The sequence below is a fragment of the Tamandua tetradactyla genome, chromosome 14 (genome assembly GCF_023851605.1).
Source record: "Tamandua tetradactyla isolate mTamTet1 chromosome 14, mTamTet1.pri, whole genome shotgun sequence".
In the NCBI taxonomy this organism is placed as follows: domain Eukaryota; kingdom Metazoa; phylum Chordata; class Mammalia; order Pilosa; family Myrmecophagidae; genus Tamandua; species Tamandua tetradactyla.
The window spans coordinates 54,836,198-54,854,002 of record NC_135340.1 but is presented as its reverse complement, the minus strand read 5'-3'; the positions used below and the strand labels follow the sequence as shown (position 1 = coordinate 54,854,002).

The 17,805-nt window shown below is 35.7% G+C and overlaps 1 protein-coding gene and 1 long non-coding RNA gene across 2 annotated transcripts in view; one reads left to right on the top strand and one right to left on the bottom strand.

The window, feature by feature from the left end:
* OIP5 (Opa interacting protein 5) overlaps window positions 1-490 on the top strand; it is a 60,739-nt gene extending 60,249 nt beyond the window's left edge. Inside the window, exon 6 of the transcript XR_013162347.1 lies at window positions 98-490. The gene's annotated coding sequence lies outside the window, so the exon portion shown is untranslated. The remainder of the gene's footprint in view (window positions 1-97) is intronic.
* A 1,995-nt stretch (window positions 491-2,485) lies between these two features.
* LOC143655950 (uncharacterized) lies at window positions 2,486-17,024 on the bottom strand. Its single transcript, XR_013162348.1, has 3 exons — window positions 16,860-17,024; window positions 15,220-15,301; window positions 2,486-10,082 (listed from the first exon to the last, which is right to left on the bottom strand). It is a non-coding gene; the product is annotated as an uncharacterized LOC143655950 (long non-coding RNA).
* Between the last annotated feature and the right edge of the window lie 781 nt (window positions 17,025-17,805).

The following is a 17,805-nucleotide window of genomic DNA, read 5'->3' as shown; positions in this document are numbered from 1 at the left end:
TATTTTTCAAATGCAAATTATATTTTAACTCTAGAAAAAAAATTCAAATACAAAATAAAGACTGACAGTATACTTCTTTCCTTTCCACTTTCAAAAGGCACAACAGAGGGTGTTTGGAAGAGCGCAGATTCTGGAGCCAAACTCTCTGGATTCAAGTTGTCACTTGTGTACATTTTAGCCACAAACCTGAAGTATTAAAATTCTCTGTTTTGGTTTCCTTCTAAGTAAAATAGGGATAAAAACACTAACCAGAGCTATAGTGAAGATTAAACAAGTTAATAAATACGTTTCATATAATTAGAGCAATTTCTTAATAATTAGGCACATAGTAAGTACTTAATAAATCCCAGCTATCATAAACTTCATGTAAATAGATATACATATATAAGCATAAAATGAAGGCAATTATATTATTCTCATTAATAAACAGCCTACTTCTCACACAATAAACATCAATAGAATTTCTATAACAGCCCAAATGCAAGTTACTTCATTCTTTTTTATACCTGCATAGTATTCTATCATATGGATATACCAGAATCTAACTTTTCTTGTTTTGGACATCTTTGTACATGTCTTTGCATATCTGTACTGAGTATTTCTATAGGAGTGATTACTAGAAGTGGGATACAGACTCAAAAGTCTGTATCAAAAAAAAATTTGATATTATGCTTTCCATAAAGGTTATACTAATTGATACTCTACGTTATTATTTTTTAGCAAGCTTTTGATGGTAAGAGTTCATCTGGAAATCTAACAAATCTCAGTAGATGGTTGATGCTAACAGATTCTAAATGTACTTCATTACACTTTCATATAATTTCTGTATGTTTATTAAAAGTATTTTCAAAATTGCATGTTTGCCATGCTAGAGACCCAGGTTCAATTCCCGGAGGCTGCCCATGCTGAAAAACAAACAAACTGCATGTTGTTATATGAACAACAAACATTGCATAATCCAGTTCCCCTAAGATACAAGTTTTTGAGCTCCTTAATTTATGGCATAAACCCGAACATCTAGCACAGTTCTGGGAACATGGAGTACATCAGTACTTAAGTCAAGGGAAATATTACATTAGTTCACATGACAAAACTGGCATAGCGTTACCCCCCCTCTGTGGTTGACAATAGCCAATCTCAAGGAAGTTTGTAACATCTATTTTAATTTTATTTGAAAAACTCCTTTCCTTTTCCCTGAAATTAAGCCAGAGAAGGACCACTTCTACTTGTGTTAAAACCTCTTTGGCTGATATTCTCACAAGCAGTGGGGACAACCAATTCAATAGGGTGAGCCCTCAATCTTGGGGTTTAACCCTATGAAACTTATTCCTGCAAAGAAGCAGCTAAGCCTAGTTATAATTATGCCTATGAGTCACCCCCAGATAACCTCACTGTTGCTCAAACATGGCCTCTCTAAGCCACCTCAGCAGGTGAACTCACTACCCTACCCTCTATGTAAGACATGACTTCCAGGGGTGTAAATCTCCCTGTCATCTTGGGACATGACTCCAGGGATAAGACCTGACCAGGCCAGGGAAGAGAGAAATGAGACAAAATTTCAGTGGCTCAAAGATTTCAAACAGAGCTGAGGGGTTATCCTGGAGCTCTTATGCATTACATAGATATCCCTTTTAGTTTATGGTATATTGGGGTGGCTAGAGGGAAGTACCTGAAACCACTGAAATGTGTTCCAGTAGCCTTGATTCTTAAAGATGATTGTTTAACTATATGGCTTTATAATGTGACCATGTGATTGTGAAAATCTTGTGGCTGATGTGCCCTTTATCCAGTGTATGGACAGAGGAAAATAAAAATAAGGACAAAAAATAATAGGGGGAGATAAGGGGTAAAAAATTGGGTAGATTGAAATACTGGTGGTTAATGAGGAGGGGTAAGGGGTATAGGATGTATGTTTTTTTTTCTTATTTCTTTTTCTGGAGTGAAGCAAGCGTTGTAAAAATGATGATGTATACAGAACTATGTGATGATACTGTGGGCCACTGATTGCATATTTTGGATGGACTGTATGGTGTGGAAAAATATCTCAATATTGAAAAAAAAGTTCTTTGGTTAACTAAGTTAACATTTGTATGTTAAATATATAAGCATCTTAAATGCTTTACATTTGAGATGGGAAGGGCTTCCTGCCCTTTAGGTTTGCAACAGTTATTGTATCATTATTCATAATGATACTGAACTCATTATCTCCTCACCCAAGACTAAATTTGTTCATAAGCCTAGCCCAAGGTTGGCCCTACTGGTAAAAGACGGGAATGTCATAAATTTGAAAAGATGCCTGCTCTGTTCATTTGGCCACCTGTTCCAGAAACTGCCATAACTAGACATCAAGAAACTTGGGTCTTCTGTCATCCTTGTTATCCAAAATAGTTTGCCCTCATATAGTTCTGTGTAAAGGCTCCTTCTCCGATCTCCATAATGTTACTTCATTATTTGAAATTACCCCAAGTAACAACAGGCAATGAAATTTCAGTGCATTCTCAGCTCATGCTGCTTTATTGCTTAAAAAATAATTTATACATAGGTGCAGAGTTTCCAACTCTTATAACATTTCCTTTTTACATCAAATAAAATCTCTTCTTCAGAAATCCCAGATGCATAGAATAGAAAACAAGCTGCCTTTTGTAATACAAACATCTTCAATAGATTTAACATTATAACATAAAGCAATGGTGGATGCAGAACAGCAACTAATTAAAAGTTACAAGACAGTAATTACAAGTGACTGCATGTGAAGGGCATTTACAAAGATGGGTACTTTCAAGTTAGTGCCAAGATAATTACTGTTGTTGCTTTAAAGACTGATGGTAATGTATTGCAGGAATCTCATTCTTACTCCTGGGAGGAAAATATATTTAATGGCATAGCACACCATCACCAAAGGAGGCAAAACCTTCTGAAAATGGTCAGTACCCTTACTTATCTATTCTGAAGGTTTAAGAGTATGGATTCCTGAAGAAATCTGTGATGTTTGATTTTGCAGTGCTATTTATTTTACTATGTCTTAGTGGAATAATGGGAAGAGTTTGGAGAAACAGTCTTTTATTGATTTCACTGGCTGACAGATAAATCAATAAGTGGCAAAGAGAAATTACACATGGTATATGACATCTTACCTCCTGTAAATGAGTAGAGATCAAACTTCGAATCAATGGAGGATTACCATCCCATTTAAACATTCCCAAAGGTATTTGGAACCAAGTCCCAGAGCAAAGAAAGTATAAAATAATTCTGCAAAATTATTTTTCAATTCTAAAACATGAGACTAGGAAAGGACCTGGTGAAAATCATCCACCTTTCCTAATTTCTTTCTTTTTATGGCTCTTTCAAACATAATGCTTTCCAGTTGTATATTACTTGTCATGATCACATATAATTACTTCAAAGTCGGGAATCTTCTTAAGGAAATTTTGAGCTACCACATGAACTGAAGAGATCTTTTTTCTTTCTTCATCAAATAAGAAAATAAATAGCAAGATTTATTTTATCTCCTGTTTACTTGGAGCACAATGCAAAAAACTGTGCAGTCTCAAAATTCAAATGGCACAAAAGGTTATATGGTGAAAAGCAAAATCTCTCTCCAGCCCTTCTTTGGCCAAAAAAATCTGTGCAGTCTGACCAAACCATCAACGTTTTATAACCTCTAGTCACAAAAGGAAAAAAAAAGAAATTAAAAAATGCAATACAACAAAAGAGACGACTACAGATGCATCCATATTTTTAAGACTATCCCCATCACATAATATAGTCTCCATTGCTGTAGGGCTACTTTATTGCTGATCAGTACAAATACCATCTATAATAGTTGCTGTAATCCCTGAAAACTTTCATTAGACAAACCCCATAAGTTATTTTATGACTCCACAGTGGTCATTTCACGCACTCTACACTGGTTTTTCCTACTCTTTCTTGAAACTCTGCACCTTTCTGTTACAGCTGTAGCAGCTTATTTATTTATTCAACATGCTTTTAGTTTGTACCTTGTTTGTTTTTAAACATGCTTGGGAACTAATGGAACCAGGGAAGAGTTTAAGAGGGTAAGCATTGTTATGCCCTATTCCTGACAGTTTGAATGTTTGTGGTTGCCCCTGTTTATCTTTTACCTCCTATTTTCAATGGAAGTCAGATAATCTTTTAATTAGAAAACAAAAACTGATAATCCAAACAATAAACTCAAGCTATTGGTTTAAGCTCCTATTGCTTCATTATTAATAAATGCATATATAAAATTACTACTAACCACTAATACTGGACATTTTTTATCATGCATTAGATTAGTATTCTAAAATCAGAATTATGGACCTGCTACCATATTCATTATAATAAACATGCAAAGTAAACCCTTTGATTGAGAGGAATTATAGGAAACTACTAGGATACAAAGTTTCAACTGAAAATGTAGATTAATGAAGTGATTGCTTGGAACTGCAGGCAGGCTCTCCACATCTACCACAATGCTGACTGAGAATAGAGGTACAAAAACCACATGCAAAAAGTTTAAAGTTAGGACCACAACTCAATTATAAAAGGCTTATATGCAAATCTGGTCCTTTTAGGTAGGGAATGATGTAAAAACTCTGGAAAAGAAAAAGTAAATTGAAAGATATACAGTCTGTGGAGCAGTAAGTATTCTTGGCCATTTATTGACAATGATATCATAAAAGAGCATAGGTGGTACAGGGATGGTGAAGATGCTCACATTTATGTAGAATGGTTTCCTATTTGATTCTCATTAATGAGCACTGCCTGTACAGCTCCCTCGGGGAAAGGAGTTTATTAACAGCAGAGCTAATAAAATGTAAACTCAAAACATCAATGCCCTGAAATTTAGCGATAGCCCTCTGCTTTTGAAAACTGTTGGCCAAGGGATTCTTCCAAATATGGTATAATTAATAGCCAAGCAATGTTCTAAGAAGCTTAGAAGCAAGTTGCTTGCACAGCAGCACCATGAGAATGTAAACTCCTGGAGGCCAAGGGTCTCTTCATATTTTGCATATCACAGTTGGAAAAAGAGTAAATGGGATAACACAGTAGCTCTGAAGAGTAATTAACAGCATACTCCGAAACTACAAAAACCAGTGGCAAATTTTAACATTTAGAAATATTAACCCGGTTGTTAAGGATAACCTTTAAATTTCTCCAAGTAACTGAACTGTTTTAACATCACTGTGATATGCAATGGTGTCTCCAAGACCTTGCCGATGTTGAGTATTGCTTGTTATTCCAATGTCTCCAACACCAACCAACAGCATAGGACATTTAAAGAGGAGCTATAACCAGTTTAAACTTCCCTTTGGAGTTGCCAAGTAGGAATTATATATTCAAGAGGCACTACTTTCTGAAATCTAAATCACCTTTTAATTTTTTCCCCCTAGGAAAACAAGGGAATGTAGATCTAACCTTTTCAGGAATTGAACCATCTTCAAGGTGTTAAATGGCCAAGATGGACATGAGGTAAAGGGAATAAGAAGTCACTCTTTACACTATTATGTCCTGATGTGAGCTGAGCTGTGTGACTCCTCAGATCAAAAAAGAAACTGTTCTGCTAAATTGTCCTTGTTAACAGAATCTGCATTTATATGCCATAGGCCATGGCACACCTAACTACCTTAAACAGGTTTTAAAACTACTACTACTAATGAAGCAAGCAACATACACTATTCAGCTATTCCCATCAATTATTTTGGTTTTCACCTTAAATCCTAACTTTCCTAACCTTAAGCATGAAGAAAAGCCAGGTGTCCAAGTTCTTGGGTTTAGGATTACTAAACACACAACAGATATTTTTTTCTTCCTTTTTAAAAATGCACCCAGGAAACCAATGGAAAATGAAGAAAGCAAGCTGAAATGTAATGGCATTCTATAAAGTAAATGCCATTGTTAAAAGAAACATCTTGAGCAAAAAACCCCACCTGATTGCTTCAGTGGAGCTAGAGTACATCTGTTTTCAGGTTAACCACTAAAAAGGTTTCAGTTCAACAGCTCTAACCCTCCGTTTTAGAAAACAAATAGGGTCTTTAGCCTTTAACTCAGACACAAACTATCATAAACTCATATACATTCATTCATACTGTTTTAAAACAAAAAAAATGACCTTCTATATGCTCTTTTCCCAGCACATATCTTTTTCCTTTTACGCAGCTACTGATCAGAGTCGCACAAACTCAAGTGGTTACGCTTATTCTTCTGTACGACCTTGCTAATGCAATTTACTAAACATGCAAAACTGTTATTGCTGCTAAAATTTTACCTCTTGAAAATTATTATTTTATGGCTTTTTTTTTTTTTGCAACAGGAAATATCTTTCCCTACATACTGTGCTATTTTGCATTCATTACCTATTCAGAGGTATTTACAATTTTAAAAAACACTTTTCAGAAGTGGATTCTTGCAGGCACTAAACTACTTGAGCCAAGAGTACTACACCTACTTTAAGTACACTATGAGAAGATAAACATGGGGCCTGGGGATCTACTGCCAAAGGGTCTACTTGTTCAAGCTTGCTTCTTCACATGAGATACATCACATTTTTAAAAATGCGGGTTTTTTGTTTGTTTGTTTTTTGGTATTTTCTATCATACTAACTACAGATTCTATGTCAATAAATCCTGGACTCTTAATAAGATTTTAAAATCACTTCACAAAACTGCCATGTCCAAGTTCTCAAGGCAACTTTCAAAGTAGGAACTCCTTTCACAGAAAGCTTTATTATGCTTTCAAAACAAAACAAATGCTTTTCGGCAGAGAAAGTAGAAGGAAGCAAATGCAGTCCAAGGCTTAGACAGCCAAGGAAAAGAGTCCATTTATTATATGGCAACCTAGGTGGACTCCATTTAGCTACATTTCCAATTCTCATCTAAGGGCCTCGAATCCCATCAATGCAATAGGAAGAGCATATAACAAATTCATAATCTGGGGCACTGAACTACTGACAAAGTGTTCTTTGCATAAAGCATAGCACGCTGCTGTAAATGATTTGGAGATTAGAAAAGCACTCACAGAAGCAGTAACATAGCATCTCAGTAAGACAAGCAAAATTTAAAATAATTTCTTGATGCAAAAGGAGTGGAAAAATAAACCTAAAAGGCATACAGTGTGAAGAAACACTCTCACTTCCACCTAAGGAGTAAAGCAGTATCATGAAATGGCTTCTCTTTTGAGATTTCATAAAACTGTCAAAGACAGTCCATTTCCAGAAACCTTTGGAAAGCTTAAATATCCTCAAAATGTTTCATATTATGAACCCACATTTCTATTCATAAGTGAGTCTTTTTGGCCTTAATCTCCTTTCCCCAGGAGACTATCACAGGTTCAAATATTTAGAAAAAAGTTCTAGATTTTCCACTTTTTTTACACTATTGATAATTATTATCAATTCATCCTGAAGCTTAAAAATTACTACTAGGATCATGCACTAACTCCTAACAAGTCACTACAGTTTGCTACCAAGCGCTAATGCTTACAAAACTATACACATCTCAAAATGGAAGACATTGGTGATTTTGTTGTTCTTAAACAACTTGTAACATTTTGTCCACAAGTATTAAAATATACATATATATATATATATTTCTATTGCACATTCCCGTTCAAATTTTCAAAAGAAAAACTGTCCACTAACAAAAATGAACAAAGAAAGGAAGTAGGCACAGCTACAGTGAGGAACAGTCCTGCCTAAAATTATAGCTTTTACCACCAGGAAGAGAACTAAATTAAAGCCAAAAGAAAAAAAAAAAAGATGTTATTAAGTATATACTAGGCAAGTACAACTGCAATAATGCAGTACTTCCATTCTGTTAAATGCCACCAAGTGATAATCATGGAAGATGCAGGAACAATTTCATAGGGAGCATCAAACAGTGGTTCATTTAGCTGTTAACTGAAATTATAAAGCAACTGTGAAAAGACGGGTCTTATACCTGTTCAAACAAGTGGGTGAAAGCTGGTTTCACTAGTGCGCTGACAGTGACTCATCCCCTACCAAATGATCCTGTCCAATAAGCAGCCAAAAGGACATGGAGATGGCTAACAGGCATTTGAAAAATGCAAATCTTCCTTATGATATTCTGAACACTCTAGTGGGACCCATGTTATGTAAGTTTCATTCTGTATTTTAACAAATCCAGAATACTAAAGAAAAACATCAGGAAGTGGCTGGGAGGTCACTGAGAGGAAAATTTAAGTAACCTTTAAACAACATTAATTCTATTGCTTTACCATTTAGTAATTGTCCTCAAAGTAAATATTACTTTCTCTACATTATATAATTACTTTAGCCTATACAATTCAAACTGGTTGACCAATTGGACTATCATTAGGGTACACAACATTCCCCATTTTTGGCCATTTCTATTACTATCAAATTTTGGAAAATCTGGCCCAAATCCCAGTATCAAAGCAAGCATGGCTCTGGGTAAACATTCATAGAACAAAGAGATGATTTATCTGTTAAATTTTATCTAAATTTAAAATTTTCTCTATTCACAATAGAAAAAAAGTTTCTACTTATGTAAAGACCTGGCAATTCATACAATGGTCTTCTATGGATTCAGAAGGAAGAACAGCTTTCCACTACAGACTGTTCACCATATGGCAAAGTTTTTAAGGAAAGAAAAGGAAGATTCTTATTTCTTTTTGGAACTATTTTTTCTTATTGTTTAAAGGTTTTTCTCAGATACAACATTTCTTCTGAATCTACACTGATTCAGTCACAAGTTAGGAACAATGCTTCTGGGGCCACTTCCTAATGAGAAGTCAGTTCAACTGGGAAAAGAGTTACCTGAGTCCCAGCTTTTTCAGTCTAATATTATAGCTATCATCTAGAAAAATAGGCTAAATATCTAAGTACTCATGTTGGTCAGAGAAAAAAGTTATGTACGCTTTTATAAGAAATGGAGCAATAAAATGTAAAACACCAAAAAGTCTAACAGAGCTGTGTAAGGTATTTTTGCTTCTTTTGCTTAGAAAGGAGTTATGTGCAAACTTTTCTTGTTCTTTTTTTTCCCCTGTTCTTCTATGTCCACAGTTGAAGGCAGGTAATATTATACGGTCCATCACATCTTCTGAAATGAACAACCACTTATGCCAGTTTTCTTCTAGTATTAGCAGCATGGAAAACCCAGCCTCAAGTGCTACATAAAACTCCAAAAAAAAGGAGGACATAATTTGGAATATAGCAGCCTGTCATCCTAAGGAGGTAATTCCATCGCTGGACTCAAATGTGTTTTGTTTTCTTTTACCACCCCTTCACTGAAACCAAGTGTGTATTCACAGGGTTAACGTCTGCATAATCTGATCCTTCCTTGGAAAAAGAAAAAAACATTTAAAATACCAAATGTCCAAATACCTCTGAGAAAAGTACCACAGCTTCCTTCTCTTCATCTAATCCAAAAATGTGAATTTACAGATGCAAAAATGTGTAACTGTACAGAGACCTGATAGTTATTCACAAAGGAATTTAACCTTGTAATATCTTGTCTTTATGCTTCTTTCTCACATCAAAGGTTTAACTACAAAATGGACCTTTATTCTTAGTCAGCAAATCTCTGTCATGGGATGAGTTAGATTTAAACATATAAACATATATAAATTTTTCATAACTTTCTTTCCAAACTGGGACATATATTTGTAATTTCCTGCTGTAGTATCAGCTGTGCTTTTTATGATAGTGGCTAAGACTGGAAGACGATAAAAAACCTGAAGTCATTCATACTTGCTTTCAGTCTTCTTGTTTGAAACAAAAAGAATTCACAAATATCACCAGGTAAGCACCTGTTGCAATTTAAACAGATTCGAGTTTGCAAAATAGTTTCTTTACAATTAAGCAAAGAGCAGCAGAAAACCCATGTCAGTTGCTACTTTCTTCCTGGACAAGTGGGCAAGATGACTGCATCATAGGGGCTTCGCTGTGTTGAATATGAGAAGTGAAACAAAAAGATAAGTGGCCTTTTTCAAATTCCAAATCATGCAGGCAAAGAGTAGAGAAGAGATATCCACATTTCAAGAACATGAAGTGGCTAGATAAAAGAAGTGGGGTTCTCCACTCCAAGATGATATAGAAATACCTGGAAACACAAAATAAATTAAAAACAGGAATTTAGGACAGGTATTTTTGCATGAATTTATTTTTTAAATATATATTTTTAAATACACAAAGAAAAAACCTACTTTGGAGTACACATTGTCTAAATAAAATATTCAAGCAGAACATCGAATTCAGTTTGGCTATGAGAAAAGAGAGTAGTAGCCAGAAAAAATACTATAAGCACAATACAAAAAAACTAGATTTATATAAAAACCTGTATTATATAAAATGAGATATTTCAATTACCTCTTAAGCAAAATGGAAAAACATACTCCTAGTTTTTGATAGTCATAAAATTATTATTCTATTTAAAACATTTGAATTTAAACAGTACTGTAATCCAAATCTGGTACATAAATATGTAATACATCATCTTACTTTTGAATTGCCGTCAATTACCTACATAAATCAATGAACAGCGAACAGTAAAAATTTTGTAAAACATAACATAAATAAATCTTTTCTGTACCATGACCACAAAATGCAAGCATGTGAAAGCACTGAATATACTCAGTTCATTGCTGCTAAACATAAAGCTGTTAACTCGAACATATGTGCAAAATAAACCATATCTTTCTATTTTAATAGAAAGCTTTTAAGCTTAAATAAATGATTTTAGCTAACAAAATGGTCAATATAACCGGTTAGTTAATTTTCCCACTCCACTGTCTTTAGTCTATCATAAACATTAAAAAATACCTCCACTCTAAACTAAACCATAAATAATAACCTCTTCTGGTTTAAGACAGGGTTCTGATCGAAAACCTAGGGAAGGTAAATGCAAATTAAGTCAGAATCAAATCAGTAAGAGGAAAACTTCAAAAGTTGCAAAAGTAGCAAAGGAAGTAAAAGATTCCAACCAATGGAAGCAAGACTGCTTCATTATGGAAGTTTACTGAGGCTAATTCAAAGCTCACAGCAGCCACTGGGCTGTTCAGCAGTTAAATTCTAATGGCAAGATAATTGGCAGTAACGTGGGAGAAAGTTCTTTTCCAGCCAGTTCTTTTCAGAAGTAAACATCTGAAAGAATTCTATATAAACCGAGCAAGATGTGAAAGAAGCTTTAAAAAAGGGCACCTTTTATTAATAAAGTATGGGTCTTGATTCCTTAAAAAGCAAACAAACAAAAACCTTCAGCAGTACCAACTAATAAAAATGCATACCTTCATGATATATAAATCTTATCCCCCAATCTATATTTTAATATTATGCAATAATGCTGGAAAATCATAAGCTTGTTTTCTTTAGAATGCCCATGTTTCACATCTCAAACATGACTTCAATTTTACACATTTTAAACAGTATACACATGTATATGTGTACATCATACACTGCAAAATTACAATTCCCTGAGAATGGCTGACCGAACAGCAGTGTGGCAGAAAAGCAAAAGTTCTGACGATGATCTACAATTTCCCTTAAAATCTGTACCTCCCCCTTCCACATTATTTCTTCTGATCCCATCCCCACCCCCTACTCTTTCATTAGGCTCCAAACACCACTGTATTTGACCTGCTCTTTCAGTTTCTGAACTGGTTATTCCTTCTGCTTTCCTCCTCCATATCTACACAGTTAACTCCTCATCCACAAGTCTTTATTCAATTGCCATTATCTCAATAAGGCCTACCCTAGACATCTATTTAAAATGATATCCTTCCTCCCATCCTACCCACATACTCCCAGTCCTTTTTACCCTGCTCTACTTTTTTTCCCCCCACAGCACGTAATACTACCTAACCTACTATGTAAAGTAATTATGTTTCTCATTTACTATCTTGTCCAGAATGTAAACTGCACAAGGCCAGAGACCTATTTTGTTTGCTGGTAAATCACAAGCATTTAGAACAGCACATAATAAAAATGTGTTGAATAAATGAATAGGAGGGTACTAAACAACATACTTGGTAAAAATGAGTTAAAAACTTAATAGACATGGGTTCTGGAGTGATGTGAGGAAGCTAGAACTAAACATTCTGATGTACAAAATGGACAAATACACTTCCCACTAAGCACTTCTGGTTCTCTGAAGTTTCTTGTTTCATGCTGTTGATTATATAAAGGAGGTTACAAAATCTAGTTTATTAACAGAATGGAAAGGGAAAACAGGTTTCAATGTAGCTTGTAGGATAGCTGGCTTGTAAGTGAAAGGACTTCTTGCGGTAGTGAGCCTCCAATGATTGTTGCCGCCTAGTATTCATGCCCTTTTATAGTCTGCTTCAACAAAGAATAAAGGTTGATCTATATGGCCAATGGAAAGTGGCAGAGGTGGTAGTGACTTCTGAAGCAAGATCAGAGAACTGTGGCTTCAGCTTTTTTTCTCTAGGACTGTTTGTCCTGGCAAAAGCTCACTTATCATAAAAACTTCAAGCAGCCATGAAAGAGGCCTAACATTGCCTGAGAAAAAATGCAAGTTCTCATTCATTTATCAAATATTTGTTTCCTTTACTTGAATAAAAGTTTTTTTATTCAACATAACAACATACAAACACAAACATTCTTACCATATGATCATTCCATTCTTGATATAAAATCAGTAACTCACAATATCATCACGTAGTTGTACATTCATCATCATGAGCACTTCCTAGAACATTTGCTTCAGAAAAAGAAATAAAAAGAAAACAAAAACAATTCATACATACCATACCCCTTACTCCTCCCTTTCACTGATCACTAGCATTTCAACATACTAAATTTATTTTAACATTTGTTCCCATTATATATTTTTAATCCATTATGTTCTACTCATCTGTCTATACCATAGACAAAAGAAGCATCAGACACAAGGTTTTCACAATCACACAGTCACACTGTGAAAGCTATATCATTACACAATTATCTTCAAGAAACATGGCTACTGGAACACAGCTCTATGTTTTCAGGCAGTTTCCTCCAGCCTCTCCATTACATGTTAACTGAAAAGATGATACCTATATAATGCGTAAGAATAACCTCCAGGATAACCTCTCGACTCTGGAATCTCTCAGCCACTGACACTTCATTTTGTCTCATTTCACTCTTCCCCCTTTTGGTCGAGAAAGTTTTCTCAATCCCTTGATGCTGAGTCCCAGCTCATTTAAGGATTTCTGTCCCACGTTGCCACAAAGGTCCACACCCCTGGGAGTCATGTCCCACATAGAGAGGGGGCAGGCAGTGAGTTTGCTTGTCATGTTGGCTGAGAGAGAAGCCACATCTGAGCAACAAAAGAGGTTCTCTTGGGGGTGACTCTTAGGCCTAATTTTAAGTTGGCTTAGCCTATTCTTTGCAGGGTTAAGTTTCATACGAACAACCCCCCAGATTGAGTGCTCCACCTACTGCTCTGGTTGTCCCCACTGCTTGTGAGAATATTAACAGTTCTCCACTTGGGGAAGTTGAGTTTTCCCCCTTTCTCGCTATTCCCCCAAGGGGGCTTTGCAAATATTTTTTTATTCACTGTTCAAATCACTCTGGGATTTATTGGGGCATCACTCTGGACAAACTTACAAAATCTCATGCCCTACTCAAGGTTCCATCTACTTATGGTATTCAATTAAGCTGTCTACATAAGTTATATTAGGAAATGCACTAGTCAAAATATAAACTTTGTACCAAATAAACATTTTTTGCTTTAGTCTCACACATAAATTAAAGTTTTGAAATATTAATTACCATCTATTTTAAACACCCTGCAGTATTGACATTCCTTTGCTCTTCATGCAAAAACATTTTTAAATTTGAACATTCAGTCACTATCATTATACACTCTAGGCACTCCTAGATTATACTACCTCAGTCTTTATCGTATATCTTTCCTTCTGTTTTCATTTGTGCCCCCAGGCCTCTCCCGCTATCATTCTCACATTTAGCTTCATTCAGTGTTCTAACATTGTGCTACAATCAGGTAGTATTGAGCTATCCATTTCTGAATTTTTACAATCATTTACTTGAAAATTTTAAACTATTTAAGTAGGTAATATATGTATATGTACAGGATATGACATTTAAAAAGGAAAATAGGGTATAGTGGTTCTTGCATATTCCTTTAGAGATATTGTATGAATACATAATATCTGTATAAGGTTTATTTCCCCTTACAAATGGAAGCACACAATACACACTGTTTAGTACCCTACTTTTTTAATGTATCTTAAAGATGACTCTTTATCAGAACTAAGGCTACCTTATAAGTATAGAAGCACCACAACTTCTTAAAATTATTTCCTTATGGATGGATATTTAGATTGCTGTCCATCTTGTGCTATATCAATGTCAAGTTTCTATTATTGTCTACCTGGTTCTAATCAAGGTTATAATCCAATGATAAAGCCTATACTCCAAAGGCCTATCGTAAAGACTATCACCTTAAAGGGCATGTTGCACCATTTAGTTTTTAATCCTTTCCTTAATACTGAAATATATATATATATTATACACACACACAAGATTTTTCAGCCTTAAACCTGCTACATACAGAATGATTTTTATATAATACAATCAAGGTATATGACTAGGTAGGTATGAAGTGTTGTTTTGTAGATAAGATTAAGGTCAATTAAGAAAGCATATATCTGCCCGCCTTCAATGCGGGAGACCTGGATTTGATTCTTGGACCATGTACCCCCCCCAAAAAAGCATATATCAAAAAATATATATATATATCACCTATTGTTCTTTGAACAAAAGAACTCACTTTACTTCTGTGGTAAATTCAAAAGATACCAATACTTGCCCAGTGGGAATCTTAAAAGTGTACTAAAAAACATCAGAAATTAAAGATTGAGTTATCAATTATTTTATCTAACATTTGCTTATAATTTAAACAAGTAAATATATTATGAAATTTAAGTAGTAACATTGTTTTTTAAAAGCTGATTTCCTTTCATCTCATTAAACCTATATATTTTTTCTTTATGTTCCCCAAACTTATTGTGTGTTGGGGCAAGTGTAAGTTTTTCTTTCTTTTTTAAAATTAATACATTGTTTTTGTTGAAAAAAATTAAAGACTTACTTAAATATCAGTAATTTGCAATCATTTTTGTCAGTCACCTGTGAAGCTAATGGTTTATTATTCTACTTCTATATAGCTATATTCACACTGCTTAACTAGTATTGGGAATAGTTAGCTGACTGTTACTTACTGTGCCAAGTCCTGAGTTCACAATTTTTTCTTTTCAAGATGAAGAAAATATAAAAGCACCTAAGGCTCAGGGAAAACTGAACCTGAAAATAAAAAAAGTAAGTTAAAGATATATAGCCTTTACTGGTGCTTTATGAATTAGTGTGCAAAATTATCCTATTGAACCAAGTTATTCTAAAAAAAATCACTATCACAAAACAACTTTAAATGAAGAACCAAAAACGAAGTGACTCTCTACCTCCACAACCATTAATTTAAAAAAAAGTCAAAACTCTTGAAGCAGTGGTTTTAAGCTTTTTTGAGAATTCTATGAAAGTATGAACCTTCTCCCCCTCCAAAATGTACAACTGCCCATAACATTTCCAGTAGTTTATAGTCCTCTACTTTAATGTAGTGACCACTCTTCTCAAATGTCTGTAAGATAGGAAGAACGTTCCATTCCTTTTCTCTGCCCCATATTTTCATTTTTTTTCTCCTAGAGGAGATAAAAAAAACTACTGACAAAAGCACAGAATGGTCTTATTTAGAAGTGCTTCTTTACCTCGTATTTTCAGCTCTGCTAAATTCAGGACCAGCAAAGAGCACATAATCTGCTAGAAGCATTCATCTCTACGATGCTTTCGAGATGTATAATGAAATGTCTTTAGAACTAGACCCAACTAATGTGTCACAATTTTAAATAGACTTCACCGATTCAGGAACCTAATAACGTATCAGAACCTTTTTCAGAATTTAACTGAAAAGACTTAATGAGAGGTTATTAACAACCCAAATTACAAAAAAAGAGAGATCTCTTATAAAGTTACACAACCGAATATAAATGCCTGACAGTAGTATCACGTGGTCTGCAACCTCACCACACTAGTCAAATTACACACTAATATTTCCCCAAACTGTTTCTCCTTCTATCTATAAAAAAATAAATATAGTACGCGAACTTCTTCAGTTCTGGAGAAGCAACTAACAACGATGAATTCTACCAAGAAATAACGTTAGCCGAGATTAATGCGCCATTCAGCAATAATTGTCCGGACACCCAAGGATAAAGCTGCTTACTCAGATCATAAAAGTTTGCGAGGTGGGAGTGGGAATGAATGGATATGGTAGCGTTCGCGAGAAAATGTCCAGGATACACAAACACAAAAGTTGGGGGAGAACCTGTTACACCAAATTTCAAGGTCAAAAGGACAGGCACACAAAAGATTCAGGGCTGCGACAGGCCTCGATTGATACAAGACCCTCAGACAAGAGCAGGCATGAAGCCATAAGGCGAGGGGCACAAATAAACCAATAGTAAATCAATCAATAAAACGAAGACATTCTTCAAAAAAACAAATCAATGGCCGACGCAGCGGCTGCCATTCACCCGGTGGGTCGGGTCACAAGAGAGCAAGGCCGAAACCACAAAGGTAGCCAAAGGCAAGACATTGACAAGGGCGGTGGCAGGTCAAAGAGGAAGTGGGGAGCGCGACACGGCCCGGAAGTGGACCGCCCTGGGCAGCCGAGGACAGAAACCCCGACCTGGCTGACGCCCTAGCAGGCTGCGGGTAGGTTCCGCGCGCTCCCACCCCTCAACCCGGGATGGGCCGCGCCACTGCCCCACCGCGTACTCGTTCTTCCCTCGTTGGTTTCTTGGCTTACCCCCACGATCCAACAGACTCTCGTCTGCCCAAGGGCCCACCCGTCCCGGCCCGAGGGCCGGGTCGCCACGGTAAACCTCAGTCCGCCATCTTTATTCCTTCGCAAGTCCGCCTACCCTGCGGCGGGCCGTTCCCATAAGACCCGCCCCTGACGCTGTGGCTGCCTCCTGATTGGACATTAGTTTCCCGGCGGTCTCACTTTCTGTCGTAGGATGGTCGAAACGTACGTCAATCAATGGAGAGAGCACTAATACTTCGATACAGTATTCAGTCGGGGGGTGGGGGTTGAGTGAAAACGCCTTTGTAGATGATTTATTAGGAATGTAAAATTATTTCCGCGTAGAATCAGTGTCACATTGTGATAATTAACTCACCGTTAGATTAAACTGTAGCACTAATAATTACTCTCTGAGGGCAGGAAGCTTTAATCCTGGGGTTAAAACAACACCTAGGCAAACAATTTAATGGCTTCAGTTGTCTATGGCTTTGTCGCACCCATTTGACTCTTAAAGGATCCAAACGTTGAACTGCTGTTTCCAGCTCTGATTAATAGACCAGTGCAACTTTTCTTTGCGGGCCTGTCTGCCAGATGCAAATTGTTATAGCTCAATGTTTATAACCCAATCTTAGGGTCTTCCCTCCCTCCTTTCCTTCTCTTATTTAATTTTTTTAAATAGAGAAGTTGTAGGTTTACAGAAAAATCATGTAAAAAGAATTGTGTTCCCATATACCCCCCTATTGTTGACCCTTTGCATTAGTGCAGTACGTTTGTTACAACTGATGAACAAATATTAATATAGTACTAACTATAGTCCTTAGTTTACATTAGGTGTATTTTCCCCAAATACCACCCTATTATCAATGCATTGTATTAGTGTTGTACGTTTGTTATAATTCATAAAAGAACATTCTTATACTTGTACTATTAACTATAGTCCATTGCTTAT